Genomic DNA, 13,992 nt, shown 5'->3' with positions numbered 1-13,992 from the left:
TGGCCAGCGTGCCAGGGGTAAATGTGCCCGAAAGATCACAGAGACCACAGAATTTGTGATATGGAAATGCATCCATCCCGAGAAGGCTGGGGTAAGCCTCGGGCAGAGAGGGAAGGCCCACACTGTAGAGTTAGATGCTGTGGCCACATCTCAGTTCTGAAGCTATGTCATCTATGTCATGGGGTGGTGGGGGACGAACCACACTCCTGCATGGAAGTGTATGGCTGCCTTGGATAAACATGGGTAGCAGGAGGCTTGTGGAGGGACGCGGACCATGCAGGGGTAAGGAGGCCAGACCAGACTTCCTGTGGGACTGCCTATTGCACTCTTGAAGAAGGCTGTGGCCATCTAGGAGGGCCCAGATCCCAGAGGATGGGAGTCAGACTGGCTATGGGATCTGTCATGGTTCCAGGAGCTTGGTTGCAAGTGACACAAACTCAACTTTTAGACTTCACCAAAAGGGGGACTGTATTTGTTCGTGTAACATGTTGCCTTCAGGTATGGCTGAATCAAGGCTCCTAAACAATGAAATTAAAGTTCTGCTTCTCCCAAACATTCTTAGCTCTGCTTTCCCCCAAGATGGCTTTATTTATTTATTTATTTGGGCCTCGACGCATGCATGCGGGATCTTAGTTCCCCAACCAGGGATCGAACACGTGCCGCCTGCAGTGGAAACGTGGAGTCTTAACCACTGGACTGCCAGGGAACTCCCTGAGATGGCTTTATTCTTTTTTTTTGGCTGCATTGGGTCTTCGTTGCTGCTCATGGGCCTTCTCTAGTTGCGGCGAGCAGAGGCTACTATCTCGTTGTGGTGCGTGGGCTTCTCATCTGTGGTGGCTTCTCTTGTTGTGGAGCACGGGATCTAGGCATGCGGGCTTCAGTAGTTGTGGCTCGTGGGCTCAGTAGTTGTGACTCACGGGCTCTAGAGCGCAGGCTCAGTAGTTGTGGTGCACGGGCTTAGTTGCTCCATGGCGTGTGGGATCTTCCCAGACCAGGGCTCAAACCCATGTCTCCTGCACTATCAGGCAGATTCTTAATCACTGCACCACTAGGGAAGTCCCGAGATGGCTTTATTCTTTTTTTTTTTTAATATCTTTATTGGAGTATAATTGCTTTACAGTGGTGTGTTAGTTTCTGCTTTATAACAAAGTGAATCAGTTATACATATACAGATGTTCCCATATCTCTTCCCTCTTGCATCTCCCTCCCTCCCACCCTCCCTAGCCCACCCCTCTAGGTGGTCACAAAGCACCGAGCTGATCTCCCCGTGCTATGTGGTTGCTTCCCACTAGCTATCTATTTTACGTTTGGTAGTTTATATATGTCCATGCCACTCTCTCACTTTGTCACAGCTTACCCTTCTCCCTCCCCATATCCTCAAGTCCATTCTCTAGTAGGTCTGTGTCTTTATTCCCGTCTTGCCACTAGGTTCTTCATGACCTTTTTTTTTTTTTTCTCCTTAGATTCCGTATATATGTGTTAGCATATTGTATTTGTTTTTCTCTTTCTGACTTACTTTACTCTGTATGACAGACTCTAACTCCATCCACCTCACTACAAATAACTCAATTTCGTTTCTTTTTATGGCTGAGTAATATTCCATTGTATATATGTGCCACATCTTCTTTATCCATTCATCCTATGATGGACACTTAGGTCGCTTCCATGTCCTGGCTATTGTAAATAGAGCTGCAATGAACATTTTGGTACATGACTCCTTTTGAATTATGGTTTTCTCAGGATATATGCCCAGTAGTCTTATTAGCAGCAGCTTCTATCACTTTAACAACCCAAAGACAATTGCTCCCTTAACAGTCACATGTGTCCTTCCCTGAGCTAATCATTGGCCAGGGTGATGTGGTACACGGATTAGTTAATCATGGGTCATGTAATCTCCCAACCACAAAGTGTGAGCTATTACCTGAAGAAGAGGAACGATGTGGGGTTGGAGACTGAGGGGAGCGGCTTCCCCAAAGCAGGTCACACATTTGTTATGCCCCTAAGTTTCCACACTTGTCCCAGGAAACTTACTCTTTCTGGGGTCCTCCAGCCTCAAGCATACAATTCCAATGAAGCCATAATTATCACATGCCCTCCTGAGTCAGGCTGAGCCTGGGGAGCCAAATTGAAGGAGCAGGTGGAGCTGGCCATTGACCCCAGGACGGGGAGAAAGCTCAGGGGAGGTTAGAGGGCTCTGCTGACTGCCAACTGGGTGGTGAGGCAGGCTTCCTGGAGGAGGTGGGGGTGGGGGTCCCAGCTAGGTCCCGAGAGGTGGATGGATTTGGCAGAGCTCCTATATTCAGCCTTCCGAAACACTCCCTCTTGTACAGTCTGGAAAGTGGTTGGGCTCAGACCCTCACCTGGAGCCCAGGTACAGCCACGTGGCTAATCTGAGGACTCAGAGTAAAGAAGGCTCAGAGGCCCAGGAGCTTGGAGTTAGGAGACAGCCAGCTTTCCTGCCAAGGGCCATGGTGGGTGTTTACAAAGAGTGCCACCTATGGTTAGAGCCTCTGTGCACCCACAGGTGGTGGGCCTACTCTGCATCTCACCGTTTCACTCCCCATAGGGTGCGCCATGAGGCGGTGCTTACACTGTCCGTTTTAGACGGGCAGGCTGCTACTTGGAGGAGCTCATGATGCTGTCTCATGTCTCTGTGAAGGGACAAAAATCTCTGCTTCCTGCACACAGCAGCTCGGGGGCTCCAGATGGCTTTAGGAGCAGGCCTCACAGGCTGGAGCGATCGCCCCGAGTGCCCTGTAGTCCCTCCACCTCCCTGCAGTCCCTGAGAGGAACGAGGCTTTCAGGAGGGGAGGGGCACGGGGTGCTAGTGTCCCCAGCATGGCAGATGGCGGTGAATAGGATATGGAAGTGTGGAGGGGGCAGTGATGACAGACCCAACCAGGTGGGCAGAGGGATCCTGGAGGGCAGCAGGGGGACGACAGACCAAGGAGGCAAGGTCTGACCAGTGAGACATGGGATGCTGGGCAGAGCTATGGACTTCATGCTGTAGCTCACGGAGGAAGTGAAATAGAACAAGGCTCCAGAAGAGGAGTCTGGCTGAGTTCACTGACTCCCTCCCTCCCTCCATCCATCCATCTATTCACCCACCCATTTCTCCATTTCTCCATCCATCCACCGACCCATCCTTCCTTCCATCCATCCACCCATCCACCCACCCATTTCTCCATTTCCCCATCCATCCATCCATCCAGCCATCCATCCATCCATCCATCCATCCAGCCAGCCAGCCATCCATCCATCCAGCCATCCAACCATCTATCCATCCCGAGAGTTCACACACTAGTGACTTTCTGAGGGTCTTGGTGAATGGGTACCAGGGGCTGAAGGACAGCCAAGAATGTTTTTCACTTTTGTTACCCCTCTCCAGCCAGGAGAATGGACATGTATGGTCTGAGGGTTGTGCTGTGTGGCAGGCAAACCCTTCCAAGTCATGAGCTGCCAGGAGAGAGTGGCTCTCACACCTCAGCTGACTGACGAACTGGGACCAGTTGGGAAAAAGGAACCCCAAACCCAGCCAGGCTGGATGGGCAGAGCAGGGGGCCTGGGTTCCCAGTTAGTCCCCACTCAACACATTCTCCTTACTGCTCAGGTGTGTGTGTCCCTGAGACTGTGGACACTTGGCGGGTGGACATTTATTAGGCACTTCCTCTGTGTCAGATGCTAAAAATACAGTGGTGGGCAAGTAAGACCCAGCCCTGCCCCCTGAGAGCTTGTAGTTCGGTGGGGGTGATAAACAGCAATAACCATCATCCACATCTGGTTCTGCTCTGCACCATGCCTGGCTCATTGGCAAACACTCAGTGAAGGGATGAGTGAGAGAACGAATGATGCCAGACCCCCCCAGAGGTTAAGGGGGATGAGCAGCCTCTCCTGGCCCCCATGTGTAGCAGGCTGAACTATTTCCTTGTTTAGAAATAGGGTCATGGCCGATGTCCTTAGTTAAGATGAGGTCAGACTGGAGTAGGGTGGGCCCTAATCTAATATGGCCCGTGTCCTTATAAAAAGGGGAAATCTGGACACAGACACTCAGGGAGGGAAGATGGAGTGAAGAGACACAGAGAAGACAGCCACTTACAAGCCAAGGAGAGAGGCCTGGAACAGATCCTTCCCTCACAGCCCTCAGAAGAAACCACCCTGACTTCCGACTTCTAAGCCTGCAGAACTGTGAGACAATAACGTGTCTGCTGTTTAAGACACAAAGCCTGGGATGCTTTGCTATGTCATCATAGCCAAGTGTGATGCTATGGCATCATCAGCCTCAGGAAGCTGATGTGCGGGGCCAGCTGGGGTCTGGACCTGGAGCCCTCAGGGGCATCCATATCCAGGTGCCTGTGGTTTGGGGGTAGGGCTTTCCCAGACGCTCACTGGCTGCACCCCAGGTCAGGGAGGGCTCACACATGGATCTCCTTTCCCCACCTGATGGCCCCCAAGACCCTCTGGCTGCTCCTTTTCTCTGGGCTCTGGTGGCCCAGGGGCCCTTCTGAGGCTGCCCAGGGGCAGGCCAGAGCCCACTACAGCCCACCTAGGGCATCTCCGGTGGGAAGTAGACAGGGCTGAGTGGGAGCCATGGGAAGTGGCATTGGCTTCTTCCTTAATAAATGTCAGTCACACTGTCCTACTGTTTCCTAGAACACACCAAGTACTTTGCAACTCTGGGCTTTTTGCTTGCTATCCTTGGCTTGAGGTTCTTTCCTGAGCCTGTTGAATCACCAGCTGGACCTCAACATCACTTCTTCCTAGAAGCCATCCCTGACTTTCCAAGTAAACCAGCCTGGCCCCTGGTTTTCTCTGGTGGCTTCGTTTCATTTGCAGGCATGTTGGATCAAGCATTTCACCTGTCATATTGGCTGCTATACCTTAGTCTTCAGAATGGTATCATGCGTATAACAAATGCTTAATAAATATTTGGGGAAGGATGGATGGATGGACAGACGGAAGATGGATGGATGTTTATCCCGGGTGGAACAGAGAGAGCAAGTGGGTTTTGGGTGCTTCTCAACAAGCTGCTTTCCTCGAGGCCCAGGGCAGGGCCAGAGGGCTGTGGGAGGAGGAGCAGAAGCATGGGCCCCTCCCAACCCCAAGCCCTGAGCCGCAGAGTCCCCAGGGGCCCCTGACAGAGGTCTGCAGGGCTCGCCAGCAGCGCCGGGACCTGTGTGAGAGCCGGCTCCATTTCCCAGGTCCTCTGGTCCCTTGGCTCCTCTGAGGGGCAGCCAGCTCTGAGAAGAGGCAAGGGAGGAGCGTCCCCTACAGGTTTCAGAGGGACCGGGGCACGCGCCCCCCACATGCTCACGCCCGCTGCCTGCCCCTGGGAGGCTCAGGGGCTCACCTCTCTGAGGGGGCCCCTGGGGGCCCCCGGGTGGCTGTGGCCACAGCTCGTGTGCACAGAGGGGGTTGGGGGATGTGTCCGTCCTGCTGACGAGCACCCTTCGCCCAGCCCCTCACTCGTGCTCTAGCACCTTGTCCTAAAACCCCGAGCTCGACAGCCCCCGACAAGGGTCAGGCAGGGAGGGTGAGGGTTAGGAGGGCCGAGGCCGGCTGCCAGCCCTGGTTCAGCAGCATGAGTGTCACACAGGGGGAACCCAGTACGGAGGGACGGGGGCCCCCAGCTCCTGCCTGGAGCTGCCGCTTCTCGGATCAGAGGGGCTGCCCTCGGGCGGGACTCCAGGCGGCGGGGACAGGCCCAGCACCCCGTTTTGGAAGGCAGTGCACCGCTCCCCATCAGGCAAGGGGCCCCCTCCTCCCCAGCGGCCTCCAAAGCTGCAGGAAAAGCCTGCTCTGGGCCATGTTTATTTTTGGAGTTTTAACTGGTTGGGCAAGGAAGTGAGCCTTGTTAAAAGGGATTTAACTGTGGGTCATAGTGAGTTTGAGGGGCTTAGGAGGAAAGAAAGAGAAGGGCTTTTCCCCTTCATCTTCCCCAGAGCAGGGGCCCCTTCCTCACAAAGACTCAGGCCCCAGGGCCAGGACCTCAATGCCAGCCCAGCTGGAGGGAGCCCGTTAATAGGGAAGAGCTTAATTCATTTATGGGAACCAGAAAGGGGTTTCTTAGCACCGAAAAGAAAGGCCTTCCCAAGCCGGGCAGGGCCGTGGGGCTGGGCAGAGGGCTTTCCCGGGCCGCCTTCCCCAGCTCCCCACGGGGAGGGCTGTCCGTCTGCCCGCTGGCGCCGGAAGGCAGTGCGGGTCTCCGGGTCTGGGGCGCACTCAAGACCCCCGCCCCTTCACTCAGCTTCCACGAGGATGCCAGCCATCGTGGGCCCGCGTAGGCAGGCCTCCGGGGAGAAGGGTCAGAGTCGGACCACCCAGCTGACTGCGTAGACCCCTCTGGGTCTGTGCCCTGAGCAAGGTCTGTGGGGGTCAGGGCAGATGTTCCGTGGCCGAGGGCTGTTCCGGGCACTCCGTCCTCTTCCTCTGCGGCCAAGGGTGGGCCTCCTCTGTCCGTCTGCCACACGGGGTCCTGGAGGGCTAGGACCCCTCGCGGAGGGAGGAGAGGTCGGCGGGCGGTGGGTGGGCTTGGCGGTCCCTCCCTGCCGGCAAGTGTGTTCCACCCGCTTTGTTACTCCCAGTGGCTCCTCCAACGCCCTACACACGGCCGGAGTCCCAAGACACCCTTTCACCAGCGCGGGAGGCGTCCGTGGAATCGCCGTGGCCTCTTGGAGAGTCTTATTATTACGGGAAACAGCCAAAGTGGTGAGGAGGGGGCTCCATCATCTCCTGCAAGCAGATAAAATAGAAACAACTAAATAAAGCACCCTTGCCGCTCACGGGAAAAATTCTGCTTGTCAATTATGATTCATGAGCGATTGCCACACGGGGAGCCGGCCTGCCAGGCTTGAGGCCTGTTCCTGCCTCCCCCCATCTTGGTGGGCGAGGCCGGGGGTGGTTTGGCTTTTCTGGGAGAAGGTGGGTCCTTTGGCAGCACTGGCTGTTAACCCCTTGGTGCCTGCATGTCCAGTACCCGGCTGCTAGAGGGAAGGGAGGGGACCTGTGCCCCCAATTTGGCACTGAGGTGGGGAGGGCATATGGACGGCAGCCACTGGCAAGGTGCCCACGCCAGGCCCTGGCTTTGGTCCCAGCGTGAGCTCGGGACAGTGGCGGGTAAGCTCTCTATCCCTCTCTGCCCTATAAAGTCCCTGGCAGAGCTGCCCCTGATCCTCCCAGGCTCCCCGTGGAGGGGCACCAATGTGTCCTCGCCCGCGACTGCTCAGGCCAGATGGTGGGTATTTCCAGGCCACCAAGTCCTCTGACCTTTGAACAGTTGCCGCCGAATTTCAATAATGAAAGGACCTCTTTTGAATATGTACAAATGAGACGTTATATTTCCATACATTTTATTTCCAGCCTCATCTGCGAATCTAATATTGACCCGGAGTTATCTGTGATGGGGAAGTTATTAATTCTGACAGATATAAGGGAGAAGCTAATATTCGCCTTTTACAAACACCTAATATTAATCTCGGGCTCTGTAAACGAGAGCCGCACGCCGGCATGGGGGAGATGACACCAGCTCGGAATTTGATAATGAAAAATGGGCAAGTTTAATTTCAGGGAATGGATAAAAACGTTTGCCCCCTGCGAGGTAAGCAGCACAGGAGGCCCCGGCGGGATTCCCAGAGGATGGAGCAGAGGCCTGGGAAGCGACCCGCTTGCCCACAGGCGTGGGAGCCCTGGGACCAGAGCATCGCTGGCCGGGCCGTGGGCGCTGGCCCGGGTGCCTGAGAGAGGCCAGCGTGGAGCTGCAGCCTCTATCCCAGCTGCCCACACCTTCAGGAGCAGCTTCTGGAAGAGCCTCTGCAGCCCCTACCTGGTCTGGGAGCAAGAGGAGGGGACTCTGGGCTGTCCAGGGGGATCTGCGGGCTCAGAGCACCCAGGGGCGCACGAAGGCCAGGCCCCTGCCCCAACTTGCAGACTCCTGCTACCTCACCCTCTGAAGGTCCCAACACCCCTGTGCCTGCTGCCTGACCAGTGGTTCGTCCTTATACCCCTGGCAGACTGGGGAAGTGGGGAGCAGAACGGAGGAGAAGCCAGAGGGTTCTCTGTAACTTGGGGAGCTTGGGCCCCCACCCCTGAAGAAGCTGCCACCTCAAACACACCCTTTGCCCTCAGGGCCCTGCCTGCTCTGCTGTCCCCTCCCTGCACCCCAATGTCCCCTCCTTTTTATGCTGGGCTCAGCCTATGTCTTCTCTCTGTGCTTTCTGTGGCCCTGCCTGCTCTCTGCCCATCCCAGTTCATCTATCTCCTCCTCCTGTGGATCTCAGCTTGGAACCCCTTCCTGGGGGAGGCCACGCCTGACACCTTCACTCAGTGAGGCCCCCTTTTGTAGGCTCTTACACTGTTAAAGGTTGAATTTCCCCCTTTCCCCATTCATATGTTGGAGTCCTAACCCCTAGTACCCCAGAATATGACCTCATTTGGAAATAAGGTCACTGCAGAGGTAATTAGTTTCGATGAGGTCACGCTGGAGTAGGTGAGCATCTGACCCAATATGACTGGTGTCCTGATATAAAGGGGAGGTTTGGGCACGGGGAGAACGTCACGTGAGGATGAAGGCAGACACTGTGGTGGTGTGTCCATGAGCCAAGGGACTCCAGAGATTACCAGCAAACTCCCAGGAGCTAAGGGAGATGCCGGAACAGAGCCTTCCTCACAGCCCTCAGGAGGAACCAGCCTGCCAACACCTTGACTGTGGACCTGTGGCCCCCAGAGCTGGGGGAGAACATGTTTTTGTTGTTTGAACCCCCAGTCTGTGGGACTTTGTTATGGCAGCTGACAGACTAACGTGCATGCGTTTCCTTTGTGACTTTGTCACCACACACACAATTATACAGGGAGGTGTGACTCTTTTGTGAACTCCACGGAGGGAGGGACGATTCTGTCCCCCGTTGCGCACCCTGACGGATTCCCTGCGCTGGGCATGTTGCCTGGCACATCGTAGGCGCCCGAAGAGTAGCTGTTGGTTAGATGGCTGCGTACCTTGTCTCTGCTGGAAATACAGTGATCAGTGTTCATTAGATTCTTCCTGTTTGCCCCGGATGGTGCCAGGGTCGGGTGTGTACACAGGACGTACGCTAAAAACTTACCCCAACCTGTTCTGATGGCATGTTCTTTTTATTTCCACAGGCCCTGTGGGTGCTGGGAGTCTGGTGAGGTGGGGACTCTGTCAGGAGGTCAGGGTGGAACTCCAGGTGCAGCCCTCAGCTTGGGCAGAGGGGGCAGCTGTGGAGGGCCTGGAGACAGCTGGAAGCTGCGTGTCCCTGCTGGGGAGCGCAGGCCTTGGCAGCGGGCATCTCCTCCATTCATCCACTGTGGGCCTTTCGGGCAGCAACTGGCGCCCTGTTCACTGCGAAGGACCAGTCAGTCCTCCACACACAGCGGCTGTCGGGGCGAGCAGCTGCCCCAGGACGCCCTGCAGGGGGTCACAGAGGGCTTTCCCTTTGCCCCCGAAGCATAGCCATCCCAGTAATGTTGCGATTGACCCCGAGGGTCTGATACCTTGTGCACTATGCTGGGTAGAGCTTAAGTCTTGGGGTAGGTGTGGTGCCTTCAAATCTCCAACTGCAGAACTGGGAAGGACCTTGGCTATCACTGAGGCCGCCCTTTGCCAGGTTGGCAAATGAGGACACAGAGAGGGGGAGTGACCTATCCAAAGCCACACAGCAGGGCACGGTCAGAACAGGGAGAGGGTCCAGCCCGTGCTCCAGGCTTAGGGTTCAGATGCTCACTTTTCAGGAAGAAGGGGCTAGGAAAGCATGGTGTTAGGAAAACACGGCAGAGGAGTTCAAGACTTCTTTTTTCTTTTCTCCTTCTTCCCCCTTCGTGAAATCCCGAGTCTTAAGTGCTTGCTTTTCAGAAGCACCGGAAAGAATCCGAGGAGCTGGCTGCAATTCCTGCGCTCACACCTGCCTCCCTCCCGGCGACTCCCTCACTCCCTCTCTGTCCCGCACCGTCCTCCTCATGCCACACCCACTGGCCCCGCGCCCCCAGACGTGCAGCCGTGAGAGCGCACACATGACAGGGCACTCACAAAGCATGTGCCACACACACGCACACCCATGACACCCCTGTGTTCTCAGCAGACCCTGAGGACAAAGGGTCTGGGATCTCCGGCAAGTCCCCCTGTGTGGCTCTGATAGTGCAGGAAGACGGGATCCTGACTGCTGCTCATGGTTGCAAACCACAAAAAGCCCTTTGAACATCTGTAGGCAACCCAGGTGGCCTAGAGGAGTGTGAGCGTGAGTGTGACCGTGCGCTTGTGAGTGCATGTGAGTGTGTGTGTGTGTCCACGCCCACAGCAGGGAGCAAGGAAGTCCAAGTGGCCATGGTCACCTTTCTCGCCCAGTCTGTCCCGGTCATGATCATGCTTGGCCTCTGTACACATAAGCTGTCCTTTCCCATCTTCCGTGTGGTTGGTGATAAAGGTGACATGGGGGAAGATGAATGTCCTTTGGTGGCTTCTCTGTACTCGGAGCCAGGACCCTGTCACTCCCCAGTGCTGGCATTCCCAGTGAGGCTGTACTTCTGGCTGGAGCTTCCAACAGGTCCCACCCAAGAGGGCCTGGCCCATCTCCAGCTGGGTCCAATCAAGCCAGCCAGTTTGCCGGTGGGCACGGAACAGTCTCTATGGCCCCATCCGCGTCTTGGGTGGCTCCTCCCTGGGGAGCACTTCTCCAGCAGAGAGCACTGACTTGCCATCCAGTGGCCTCTCGCTCGACCTTCGTGGCCCGAGGCTGTGTTTATTGTCAGGAAGATGACTAAGAAATCCCCGACATATCATATCATCAGCGTTATGATCGGAGAAACAACACCTACAAAATCTATTATTCATTAAGTGTAACCAATATATAATTTAAAACAGTGGGTTTTGTCAAATAATGTTAGGTCAGCATAATTTTCTGCCTATTGCTAATATCTATAACATCTTTGCCTTAGTCAGCTCTATTTAAATATGCAATCATTTACAGCTTTTGAGAATATTTCTATGCACTCCCAATTTCCAATATTCAACTACGACAAATTTTATGCTGACATCAATAGCAAACTATTAAAGACAGTATTTCATTATTGGTTTTTCATCCCAAAAGTTATTTACAATTATATACTAAGCACTAATATTAAAGGAAACCATTTAAATGAGGTGCTATCTACTTTAACAATATGTCTGTCACAGAATGAGATTGTGTTTAAAGATTTTATCAAGAAATGGTTGTTTGCTGAGGTTATGTTTTGTCCATGAAATATGCATTTCATATCTCTTTCATTTCATTAACATAATTTAATTTGTGCTTTGCATTTTGTGCATAATACATATTTGATTTACAAAACAAATATTTCCATTAGAAAATGAATTTCATGCAGGCAAAAAAGCAGAACCAAATGATGTATTGAAGGAAAATAAGAAGAAATGAAATGCATTTTCTCAGTCTATTAAAAAATCTATGGCATTGACAGAAAGTGCACTTAGTGCTACATTTAAAAAATAGCACATATGTCAATGTATTAATAAATAGAATTGGAAATACAAATATTTCCCTATATCAAGCCAAGAATCTCTTTATTTTAATTGAGTTGATTTAAAAGCCCAACTACAATTTAATTTTTATTTCACGACGTGGTGCTGGGGCTGATGCCTTCGGAGCTATGTGGGGTTGGCGGTTGATGGAAGAAGATAGTTGACCTTAAAAATGGCTTTTATTGACATTGGAGAGATATGGTTGAATAGGAAGCGAAGGGGAGGCAGGCCCTTTGTGATCTGGGAGCAGGGTGGGGAGAGTGAGGCTGGCGGGTTTTGAGCAGCTCCTTGCTCAGTTGCCCTCCTGCTGCTGCATCCCGGCCCCTCTCCTCTGCACCCACCCCCCCACCTCACCCCCACCTGGACTGCGGGGCTGGTTGGGGCCCCAGGAAGCTAGGAACATGAATACTTGAATCTTGATTGGCCCACACGTGAGACAGAGGCTCTGGAGTTAGGGGAGTATGGGGTCTCAGAGTGGGGCTCCTGCCCCCCAGCCCTGTCAGCCCCTGACGTTCTTCTCACCCAGGAGTGTGGCCTGGGTGTGTTAGGGGCCGGCATGCCCCCGTCAGTGCCCTTACAACATTATTAAAGGTGATGAGCTCAGCCGACAGTGTTAAGTCAACGATGAGAAGACTCTGGAAGAGGCCACGGAGAGAGGCACAGGGCAGCAGGCAGGACCCCAAACCCAGCGATCCTCGGCTCCCACTCAGCTCAGTAGGAACCAAGGGATGCGGATCCTTCGGGAGAGCTGTAGGGAGGGGGACTTCGGGACAGACCCCTGGAGTCCAGCCCCTCAACCGAGGCTCAGAGGTGGTGACGTTGCACAGTGAGTCTGTGGCCAAGCTGTCTACACTGGCCACCACCCTCTGTTCCTATTCCCTGATCTGAAATCTCTTTCCTGTAGCCCACAGATCCATACCCGAGGCCCACTCATACCCGCCCTGGCTGCCCTACCCCCAGAACAAGGAAGCAGTCACTGTCCTGACAGCCCCTGGGATGATGAAACAGGGTGGGAGAGATCTCAAGTACAAGACTGAGGCTGTTGGGAAGATCCCTGTGGTCTCTTTAAAAGGGAACCAAGGGCTGGTCTTGGCACTGTGATTGTAAGCGTGTTGAGGAGGGCTGCCTGGGCCTCCTGTGACCTCACCTTATATAGTCAGTGGGTGGTGGTGATATTGGGTCTCCGAGTGGGGCCGTGGTATACATTTGCACAGGCTGTGCACTGAACCACAGTAGAGATGCCATTCATGTAGCTGAATATGAGAAGGGCGCCTTCAGGAGTTAACACAGTATAGCAGTCACATCACACCGTCAGTGGCATGGGGCATCACTGGCAGGGAGGGGGATGCTCCCACATGCTCCTTCTCTCTCTCTCTCTCACACACACACACACACACACACGCACACGCTCTCTGACATAGTCACACATGCTCCTCCTAGCTCACAGTACCTCTACTTATGTACACACACAACACACATGCTCACAATTATATTCACATTCACCCATATGCACACATACACACACACACACACACACACACTCTCTCACACATTCTGTAGACCCTGAGGACCAGCCTGCTCACCTGTGCCCACCTTGGCCTATGCCCTCCATGTTCCTTGTCTCCTCCCATTAGAATGTGGGTTCCTTTGAGGCTGGGTCAGGCCTCCTTCAACAGTCCCCGCAGTGCCAGACAGAGGCCCATGCACACATGGGCACAAGAAGGATGGCACCTTGCACGTGGGAAATGCCCACAGGCCTCTGAGGCACAGGTGCCTGGGCATGGGGCTGGAGGGGACGGAAGTGGGGGCTTCCTCCAGCAACTGAATGAGATCTACAGTGCCAGGCCGTGTGTGTGTGCTTGCAAGCCCTGCGTCGGCCTGGTCTCCCCTCCTAACCTTGTCCCAAGTCTTCAAGCCCCCTCCCCTCCCTCGGCCCCTCCACTGCAAGGGCCAGAGGGGAATGGCATTAGAAAAATCCTTTTTGTTTCAATCCCAAAGATCACAAAAAATAGTAACTCTGGCTAGAGCGGGAGGAACACAGCTGAGGAACCAGAAGGCTGAAGGTCTGCCTAGGGGGGGAAGGGAGGTGAGGAGGGGTGGTGCCAGGGGCAGTGGGAGCTCCTGGTGTTGGTCTCGGCTGACACTGCATGTCAGCAGCTTCCAGGCACCAGAAGGCCAATCTGATGGCCCGCGCCTCTGGGTTCTCCCAGCCTAAGGCCCTGGCCACGCTGCCTGGAGGAGTTGGGGGGGGTCAAGGCCACACATGAGGCAGCTGAGGCCACTGCACCAGGAAGGGCACCTGCAGTGCGGTAGAGAGAGTGGGCCCTGGGTTCTCTGGCCCCCCCAGCACTCATCCTCAGCATGACCTTCCTTCCTGCGTGTGATGGGAACGGTGGTGTCCACCACTTGGGGGAAGAGAGAAGGAAGGCTACAGCCTTTGGGACTGGCAGGGGGCTGTGCACAGAGGT

This window comes from Balaenoptera musculus, chromosome 19, assembly GCF_009873245.2.
Source record: "Balaenoptera musculus isolate JJ_BM4_2016_0621 chromosome 19, mBalMus1.pri.v3, whole genome shotgun sequence".
Lineage (NCBI taxonomy): Eukaryota > Metazoa > Chordata > Mammalia > Artiodactyla > Balaenopteridae > Balaenoptera > Balaenoptera musculus.
Note: the sequence above shows the minus strand (reverse complement) of the source record.